The following is a 10,879-nucleotide window of genomic DNA, read 5'->3' on the forward strand; positions in this document are numbered from 1 at the left end:
TAAGAAATAACAGAAGGATAGCAATTTGTCCCTAGTATGTTTCTATAAACAGGAAAGTGAATAATAGTAATGATAGTCTGCAGGATATTAAATATAAAAGAATAATCCTTGGGCCATGTCTATTTGAACCTTATCAAAAATGTGAGAACGAAATGACAGTAATAATATATAAGAACAACAATTAACATTTATCTAGCACTTTAAGGTTAGCATATATTATCATACTATTATCAGAACCAGGAGTATGCTGGTAAATATTTAACAATTGGCTTGTAAAAAAAAAATATATATATATATATTTTATATATATATATATATATATATATATGCAGGACACACTTCTTAAATTTAATCTGCATTGTTAACATTTTCTCCATTATTCTCTTAAGTCTAGATAATCAACAAAATGATTATTCAAGTCCTGTGCATCCCATTTGCTGATTTCTGAGATGTAAATGCTCTCACTGAATATTTAACAATGGGCTCTAAGGATCTCCAGGGAGTTGGCTTCAGCTTATTCCCAGGATGGGTCAACTTTCTTTCCCTCCTCCCACACTCCCCACATTCATCCCAGGTGACTTAACCAAGATCTACATGCAAGAAGGAAATTTCTGTGGGCCCTAGTCTGTGTCAACATTTTTATATCACTTGAAGGTTTACATAGTCTATTCTTTACAACTGCTCTGTGAGACAGATAGCAGGAGTATGGCTTTCTCCATTTAGAGATGAGGTAGCTGAGTCATAGAGACGTGAGGGTACTAGTCCAAGGTCACAGAGTTAGGGAGTATCAGAGCTAGCTCTCAAACCAGTTCTCCTGACTCTAAAGTCCCAGATTCTTTTCTCTTCACCATACTGTCCTGCTCTGAAACTTTTCACATTTGATACCCTGCTTTGTTGGACAGTTTGGGTCCTCCAGTGGCATCTGCTAGCTTCGTCTGCCAGGGACCCTTCTCCCAAATGACCTCCAGCTGGGCAGCTTTGGAGTCTTAGCACCTGCTGTCCCCCAAGGCTCGCTCTGCTAGAGGTCCAACTGAGAAGAGTGACCAGAGAAGTGACCCATGTACAATGTCCCCTAACCATCCGCCTGAAGCCAGAGTCCCATTCTAAGCCTTTCTTCTACCAGAGATTCCAGAGTCTCCCAAAGGGGTGTGGGGAAGGTTTCAGGCCCAGAGTGGAGTTCTGATGGAACATCTTTATAGCAGCTTTGCTCTGATCTCCCTGGGTGGGCTGCTCAGCCTTTAGAAGTCAAACTATTGACAAAACTGGAACTAGAACCCAGTTTTCCTGACTCGGTCTAGGATTCCTTCCACTCCTCACTCCTTGCTCCCGCGCCCCTTTGTTCTAGAGCTGCCCTTAACTCCTCGTGCCACCTTGAACAAGCCATTTTTCCTCTTGGCCTCAGTTCCCCTATCTGTGAGACAAAGCTATTAAGCGTGCGCCCAAAGGGGCCTCCCTTCATTACCTTTCTGTCCAGAAGGATGGTATTCAGTGGGGAGAATTTCAGACACTGATACAGCAATTAGAGAGTCCCTTGCTATGTTTATTCTATTTGCTTTCTTCTCTCTCTTTGTCCTCCTTTCCCCTAGTTGCTGGGGACCAGCTGTAGTGGCCAGGATCCCCCAGTGCAGCAGTCCCAAAGCCCCAAGCTTCTGATCTAAACCATTGCCTGGATTTTCCCTCACCTTGGGATGGTTCTTCCAGTAGGCTCAATCTCTGCATGTTTTTCCTAAGCAGATGTTTTTAAAAAATCTGTAGGACAGAAACAGGCCTTCCCAACCACCCCACTGAACATTTTATCAACCCCCACATACACACACAGGTTCCAGCTGGAATCTCTGTGATGGTAGAAACTCAGGAAGAAAGTTCCCTTTGACTGGTTTAGCACCCTTGACCAATGGCCTGCCCAAATATCCCACCTGAATCAGCATCTTAAATTCCTAGGCCCTGGGCTGTCCCCTGTCCAATTCATCCCCTCACCCCACTCCAACATTGTAGGAAAAAGAGCTCACCCTGGAACTGGGACATTCATGAGGCTTTGAAATATTTTCGCAGCATTACATAGTGGAAAGTGCCAGGAAGGAAAGACCTGGTTATAAAGCCAGCCTCTGACATTAGCAGTCATTTAACTTCCCTGGGCCTCGGTTTCCTCATCTGTAAAATGTAGAAGCTGGACAAGATGGCCTGTAAAGTTCCTTCAAGCTCTAGAACTATAATCCTCTGAGGTCATTTGATCTCCCTGAGTCTCCGTTTCCTCATTTATACAATGAGTTTAATAATAGAATCTATTTCACAGGGTTGTTTTGAGGATCAGATGGGAGAGTGCATGTAAAATTCTTTGTGAATGTTAAAGAGCTGTATAATGGTCAGCTATCCTGATATTGTGATTCTGACAGCCTGATCCTGCAGCCTGGCCCTGCCACAGAGCCGGACATACCACAGCCAGACTGAGATCTCTAGCTGGTATGATAAGGGCCCATTAATTGATTACAAAACAAAAACTTTTTTAAATTTAAAAGGCCTAATAACAAAGGCCTGCTTGGATTTAGATAAAAATTCAGTTATTATGGATCTAGAAAAAGAACAATTGATAAAGAACAATGATAAAGGATAGAAAGATAAAAAATAATCACTGAAATAATTTTAATTTAATTTAATAAGCCCTGACTTGCTTATCAGTTTGTAGAATCATCTATCTAACACAGGATCATAAATTTAAAACTAAAAAGGACCTCATAGGCCATCTCATCCAACCCTTTTATTTTACAGATGAGGAACCTGAGGCCTAGAGAGATTAAGGGACTTGCCAAAAATCATATTCGTGATTTAATTTAATAAGTGGTGGAGATGGGATTCAAACTCAGGTGTCTGACGTCAAATCAATTAACAAGTGTTTATTGAGCACCTACTTACTCTAGAGGACATGGACGTGGGGGTTGGGGCATGGAAACAATGGCATCTTCTCTTGCTCACATTTCTATAGACTTAAGTTACCCTTAAAGGCAACTAGATGGCACAGTGGATAGAATGCTAGGCCTAGAGAAGGAATACCCGAGTTCAAATGTGACTTCAAAAACTTACTAGCTGAGTGATCCTGGGGAAGTCACTTAACCTCTATCTGCCTCAGTTTGCGCCACTGTAAAATGGGGATAGTAATAGTACCTACCTCCTAAGGTTGTTGTGAGGAACCTATGAGGCAGTATTTGTAAAGTGCTTAGCTCACTACTTGGCACATAGTAGGTGTTTAATAAATACTCCTTCCCTTCCCAACCCCCCAAATCCCTACCTTCCTTCAGATTTGTGCTGTGCTTTCCTTCACAACAACTCTTCGAAGCAGATAGTGGACACATTACAACACCCATATTACAGATCAGGAACCAAGAGGTTAAATGATTTGCACAAAGTCACACAGTAAACAAATGTCAGAGCTGATATTCCCAAATGTCTTGCTTTCTCCTCCAGAGCCATATAGGTCCAGTGACCTGATATTCTCAGGATGACTGGAGATGACCCAGGATGCAATGGGAGACCCTGACCCTTTTACACTAAGGTCTTTTCAGGTGCTCACTTTGAGTGAGGTAATGTCCATTCAGTGAATAGGCCCCTTTAAGAAGTGAGTCAAGGAATGGCCTCTTTAATTAGAAAAGAAAAAAAATCAAGCTGGGAGGGGAAGACCTAGGTTTGTTGAAGGCTTTTGAGTAGGGAGATGACATAAAGGAACACCTGGCTAGGAAGTTGCATCTGGCACTGTGTGCAGGAAGGAAGAGACAGGAAAAAGGGAGAACCAGAAGACAGTGATCCAGGTCTAAGGTAATAAGAACTTTGAACTAGGGTAGTGACAATGAGCCTGAGTGTATAGAAATTGATGATACCACTGAGAAAAATGAAGAAGTTGGGAGGAAAAGTTTGGAGTAAGCAAATGATGAATTTGGTTTTAGGTATGTTGAGTACTGGCAGAAAAGTCAGGCAGGGCTGCATTGGAATCATTGATCTAAAGCTGAAAGGGGCCTCAGTCACACTGCCCATCTCCAGATTTGAGAGGCCTTGGTATGGAGGTGACAGTGGAAACCATGGCAGTGGATGAGATTACCAGGGGAGAGAATGTAAAGAGTGGAAAGAAGAGGGCATGTCCTTACCTTCCCTCTGGCTCCAGGTGTGGCACGGCCCAGCTTAGGTACAGTGAGCTCCTGAAATGATTCAGCAAAGCCCATATGAGCTCTGAAAGGACGCATTGTGTGCCATGAAGGTCAATTCCCAGGGAAGAAAACTGAAACTCTCCTGGGGACCCGTGGGCAGGTGCCTGAAGCCAACAGCCCATACCCCCACAGTCTTTGCACATAGTAACATTCAATAAATATTTGTTCAGGGACTAAAGCTTTTCCTGTCTTCCCCAGGACACCTTTGCCCCACCCTGCTTCCATTATCCCCAGTGTCTAGCATCTTCAGTTTCTCTTTAGTGGCCCCTTTCCCATTGCCTACAAATACACCCAATTCTCCCCATTTTGAAAAGAACCTCCCTTAAAAGGTAGACAGAAGTCTTCCCTTTCTTGCAGGCAGACTTCTCACACAGGAACCATCCTGGCTCCATTTCCATGCCATTACCCTCCATTAGCCTCTTTCTACAGTCTGACAATCTGATACCCCCCTTCTAAAACGGCACTCATGTGATCCACTGATGACCTCCTCATTGCCAAGTTCAATGGCCTTTTCTCAGTCCTCATTCCTGATGGACTGTTTTGGAGCATGTAACCATCACCTCTTCATGAAAAGTCTCTTCTCCAGGAAGTCTCTCCAACCATGCCAGCCTCCAGCAACCCCTTCCTCCTTCCCTCCTTTTAACACCTATAACATAAATTCCTAGCATATTAGAGTTAAAAGTGGACCCCAAACTATACCTGAACAAGAATTTCCTCTACTATATGCCTAACAAATTGTCATGTAGCTTTAAGACTTGCAGTGATGGGGAGCTCAGTACCTGATGAAACATTCATACTTTGTGACTGCTCTGATTGTTGGGGGAAATCTCCCAACATATTGTCTAGATCATTGATTTGACTCTAATAATACTTACTGCCTCTAATAGTTATTTAATTTGGTGTGTTTTATGACTTATTTTTCCCATATGTAACATCCACGTTGTGGAAAGACAAAACTATACCTAGGGTGGGGAGACCAGAGCTTTTTCTCCAATTACCAACGCGGGATAGGGGTGGGAGAGGAGAGGAATGCTTCATCTTACTTCTCAACCTTCCCTACCTAGGCCTCTGTGGACCCTGAGCCATGAGGTGCCACAAGAGTCAGGCCCATCTCTCACCCCCCTGCCATGCCCCCTGAATCCTATTACTATGTCCTGATCCTGGAGCAGCGTGTACCTGCTCTGTTAGGATATTGCTCCTCTCCTGGGACCAACATTCCATCATGAGTGTTCATCCCTTTCTTCACCCCATACCTACTACCTCCCTGTCCTTCCTCTTCTTCCAAGGGGATTGTCCAGTATGACAGGACCCATTCGGGATGAGCTAAAATCTGCTCCTTGCTTCCTCTCTCCCCTTTTACCTTCTCTGTGAGATGACCTGATGTGACTATATCACAGGGCTTCTGTCTCTCTCCTGGAGACCATCTTCAGTGAAGGTCTGCTCTTCTCTTGTCCAATCACTGTACTTCCCAACTGCTCTGCTCCCCTCCCCCTGTCTCCTCTAGAGGGTTAACCTGTGGGACTGTACTTAACCAGAATAGACTATCTTTGGTGCCTCTTCTCCTTCCCCACCCCTGCTTCATGGGGATTGCGTGGTGAGGCCACAGCAGCATGGGGACTTTCCCCTCTGTACCTCCACCTTCTCTTCTCTCCTACATTGCCCAGGAATACCATCCTCTGTCATTTCTCTTTCTCTTCCTCCAATGCTTCCCTGGGTGCAAGAATCCCAGTCTATGCTTCTGTGGAAATGGAATGACAGAAATGGAAAGAGTTCTCCCTCACTCAAATCAAAGTCAGTTGCAAGGCATGTCATCATTTCCCTGATACCATGTTCCTCTTCGAAAACAAAGGACAAATGCAAGCAGTCTATGGAATAAAGTCCAAATCACTTATCCTGGTATGGAAGGCTATCCACAAACTAGTCCGAAAACATTTGATCTACTTCATGTAGTAGTGAATTCCCTATCACTGGATATCTTTAAGCAGACCCTGGATAACCATTGGGCAGGAAAATTACATAGAAAATTCAGGGTTTAAGACTTAGCACTATTTCTTTTCACAGGGTACATAAGATCATAAATTTGTCAAAAGGTACCTTTAGGGGTCAGCTCATTCAATCTTTTCATTTTATAAATGAGGAAACTGCAGTTCAAAGATATTAAGTTATTTGCCCAAGGTAGGAAGAAACAGAGACAAGAATTCAAGTCGGGCACTGTTATCTAAGATGTTTTTCCTGACTAAATCTCCCAACCACTTTATCATTTTGCCTAATTCTGCCTAGAGTACTCATTCACTGTTATTTCTAGGACCACTGATTTAGAGCTAGAAGAGGCGACCAATTCCAAACCCCTCATTTTATAGGTAAGATGTGCACGTGTCCATGTAAACTTTACTTTTCCACATGAGTTGTCTAAATTTTTCATGTGAGTCTCTTGGGAGGCTTGGGGAGCTATGATCAGAAATCTAGACTACCTCTGAGAAGATGAGAAGAGCCTTGAGTAGCACCTGTACCATCACCAGCATGTTAGCTGAGGTGGGGAGGGAAGCAAGCAGGCACCTGGAGCCACCCAAGACTGAGTGGTCTCTCTGGTCGCTGAGGGGCACACTGGGCGAGAATTATAACTTCTGATTCTCCAAATGTCATGGATCTAGGAGTGACCTGATTCAGAACAAAAGCCACATTCCTGGCGGCTCCTAGCAGGAGCGGGCTGCCCCTGGTTTACACTCCTTGTCTTGGTCTCTTCCCATCACGCTAATACATAAAAGGCCATCACAAATCATGAACAGCAAGTAAATCCACTTATCCGAGCAAATAGCCAAGAGAAATTGGAATTATGCAAGTTAGAATATGTCAGAAAATACACTTGCTAGGAGCAAGAAAACAATCTCAGCGCAAACCAAGAGCCCCAAGGGGGAAATCTCTGAAGTCTCTAAGGAAGCAAGCTGGAAATCAGGGACATGTTAAGGAGCTGATTTCCCTCAAGTATATGCAGCTTCCAAAGTCTTTTTCCCTCCTCCTGAAGAATGCCTGGAGCCACAAGCGTCCCTCTCCTGAGCAATTCTGAATTGGCTCAACCACTTATGCTGCTTCATAGTGTCACATCAGCATTCCTTCTCTATCAATTAGGGGTCATGCTAGGAGTCTTGTCTCCCTGCACAGATTCAGCAGTATGTGAAATGCCTTAGGGTTAGGTGAAAACTCAGTTACATACAGATGAGGAAATCGAGGCTGAGAAAGGTTGAGTGATGATTAGGCTCACACAGCTAGTAGCTGTCTAAGGCAACACTACTTAGAATTTATTCATTCATTGTACAGATGTCTTTTAAGTATCTACCATATGCTAGGTACTGGGGAAGATCCAGAATATAGGTAAGGGTAGTCCTGCCCTCATGAAGTTCATCGTCTAGTAAGAGAATGAAAACCAAACATTCTAATACATAATAAAATATGCTAAGTGCATTAGAAAGCTACACGACAACGTTAGATTGTGACTGATAGAGGGAGCAAGGGAGATTTCATGGAGGAGGAGGCATTTGAGGGGAACTTTAAAACATGGACAACAATTCAAAATTAAAAGAAGAGGAGGAAGGCCTAGAAAAGGCAACAGCATGAGCAGAGGCATGGAAACTGGAAATTTCAGGGCTTGTTGGATGGCAATGAGTAGTAGTCTGGTCAGAGTGTAGAGCAGAAAGGTGGGCTTCTGCTGGATTGTGGGCAGCCTTGAATACAGGAAATCAGCAAAGGAGTCTAGATTGTACTTGGAAAACAATAGGGTACCAGTGAAGACTTTTGAAGCTGAGGAGTGACATGATGAGATCTATGCATGAAGAAAGTAGTTGTTGTTGGGTTATTTATCAGTCCTGTCTGACTCTTTATGACCCCATTTAGGGTTACCTCAGCAGAGACAATGGAGTGGTTTGCCATTTCCTTCTTCAGTGCATTTTACAGATAAAGAAACTGAGGAAAACAGGTTTAGGTGACTTGCCTAGGGTCACACAGCTAGTAAGTATCTGAGGCCAGCTTTGAATTCAGGAAGATGAGTCTTCCTGACTCCAGGCCCAGCGCTCTATCCACTGTGCCACCTAGCTGCTCATAAAGAGGATTATTCTAGAATAAAGTCTAGATTGGAGGTGAGAGAGAATGAATAGGAGACCTGGAAAGAGACTTTCTTGGAATGTCCAAGGAAAAGTCCAGGAAAGTGGTGATGAGGCCTTTTTAGGGGGGTGGCAGTAGAAACAGAGGCCCTCTCTATGAAAGGAGAGGTCCCATCACAGCTCTCCTCCCAAGGCTTCCATGGTCTCTTCTCTGGCTCCGTCATATCCCTCCTGCCATGTGCCCTACATTTCCCCTCAGCTCTCAGCAAGAGGTGCCTAGTGATTTCTTTTGCTGTTCATCCTGATATCAGGGGTGCAATTCTCTTTGAATTCCTCCAAAACTCAACCCAGGTCCCATCTTCTACTTAAACTCATTCCTGATCTACCCATTCTCTGGTGTTTTCCCTCCCAAACTATTGGTTATTTTCCATATATTTTCTATGTGCCTTTATATGAATAGGTTGTCTCTCCTGGTCAGAATGTAAATTGCTTGAGGGCAGAGGCTGTTTCGTTTCTGTCTTTGTATCCCCAGCATTTGACACAGTGACTGGAACATAGTAAGCATTTAATAAGTGCTCATTGATTGATTATAGAATTACACAAATACTCTTCTAGGAGTCTCAGCCACCAGTCCAGCTATTGTGCAGATCAGGCTCCCCCAGAGTCAGGGGGAATGCCTTTGTCTGGGCCAAGGGGATCTTCCTGTGCTCTCCTCCCCATCTAACTCAGCCCTCTTCCCTAGTGCCTTCCAGTCTCTACCCATCCCTTTGATTGTCTCATAGTTAATAAACTCCCCTTCTGCCAGCTCTTTTCCTGTCTCTCTTTAGGAGATATTACATTCTTGGTCACCTTCTCCTGGGCTTGCCGCTCTTGGGCCTGGAAAAGGAGCCGACCTATGTCTTAATCTTCACTGCCACTTCCAGATCTTCCCTCTGCCAGTATCTCTAACTTTTTCCTCCTTTTAAATTTACTTTATCCATCTATATCACCAGGTCCAAATCTTTGTTACCATAATCTTCAAACTGTCAGGTCACCTGGCCCATACTTTCTCAAGGAATTTGGTACCTACCTCACAATTTTCCTTTCCACTCCAACATCTACTCTTGTATTTGAGGGCTTCAGTGTGCATTTTAATGTCCCCTCAAACATCCAGACCTCCCAGTTCACCAAACTCCTCAAATGATATGACCTAAACCTTCACTCTACCTCAGCTATTTTCATTTCAATAAAATGAACATTTATTAAGCATTTATTATATGGAATTGATATCTTAGATTTTGCCCACAGTTGGGATATCTATGTGATCTTAAATGCTGAAGTTATTCTCTCTGATCATAATCTTCATGTAAACACCTTGACCTCTTTGCAACTTATGGTCAATCACCATCTCTTGGGCATTCCCTTCTCCTTGGCCCCTGTGACACCGCTGTCTCCTGGCTTTTCTCCTGTCTGTCTGAATGTTACTTCTCAGTCTCCTCCCTCCCTCCCCCCCTCCCCTCCCCGCCCCGTGGATAAAATTAACACTCTGAAGGAGTTGTTATCTACTTTCCAAGTCCTACATATGGGTATTCACCATACTTCTGATTTGGACACTTTTCTGTCTAGGTACTCTTTCATTGATCTCATCATCTCTTCTAAGTTCAATAATCTTCTCTATGAAAATGACTCTCAAATGTAGGTGTCCAGTCCTAATCTCCCTTCTGAACTCCAGTTTTCCATTATCATTTGCTTGTCAACATTTCTACCTGAATATCCTATTGGTATCTCAAACTCAACACATCCAAAATGGAATTCATCTTCCCCTCCTCCAAGCTGCCCTAAATATGTTGAGGGCACCTTTAGCCTCTCAGGACCCAAGCTTGCAATCTCAGAATCAACCTTGACTCTTCAGTCTCCCTAATCCACACATCCCATTCGTTGTCGGATCCTGTCGATAATAATTGAAGCTGAGGAGGAGACTTGGCCTCAGGCTGGAGAACAAGAGCTAAATCTTAGCAAATATGGGATAAATCTAAGAGGATTGGGGCCAGAGGGGTCAGAGTTGAAGGGAATGGAAAAAGGGAAGGAATCCAGATAATTATCTAATCTCTCATATCCATCCCCTCTTTCTACTGGCACAGCTACCACCTGATATCAAATCTCCACCACCTCTTCCCTATGTTATAGGACTGTGTGAGGTGCTCAGGGAGGTAGGTCCAGTACCTCTGATGTGAAGGCTGCTGAGTCCTTTTCAGGGCTACCCACCTACCTGTGGTGTCACCTGTCACTCAGCTCTCACCTATAACTCCAAGAAGCTCTAGCATGAGAAGAGGCCACACCTCAGTAAAACCATCTCAGCAAATAGGCTAAACCAGGTTAAGGGTAACTGACAGGTTTCAAACCCAGAAGTGAGTTAGGGGCTGTCCACCCCAAGAAAGTAAAACCTTTCCCTAATAAAATGGGAAAAAATTGTTTCAATGACCATGAAAGCAACTGAAGCAGGCACTGTGGCATGCTTAGAATTGGGTCAGACATCGCCATCACCAGTCACCTTGGCTTCTTTCTCTCTTTCTTTCTTTCTTTCTTTCTTTCTTTCTTTCTTTCTTTCTTTCT

Source organism: Petaurus breviceps, unplaced genomic scaffold (genome assembly GCF_028583685.1).
Source record: "Petaurus breviceps papuanus isolate PSGF00001 unplaced genomic scaffold, PetGlider_PUasm1.0 90591, whole genome shotgun sequence".
NCBI classification, from domain to species: domain Eukaryota; kingdom Metazoa; phylum Chordata; class Mammalia; order Diprotodontia; family Petauridae; genus Petaurus; species Petaurus breviceps.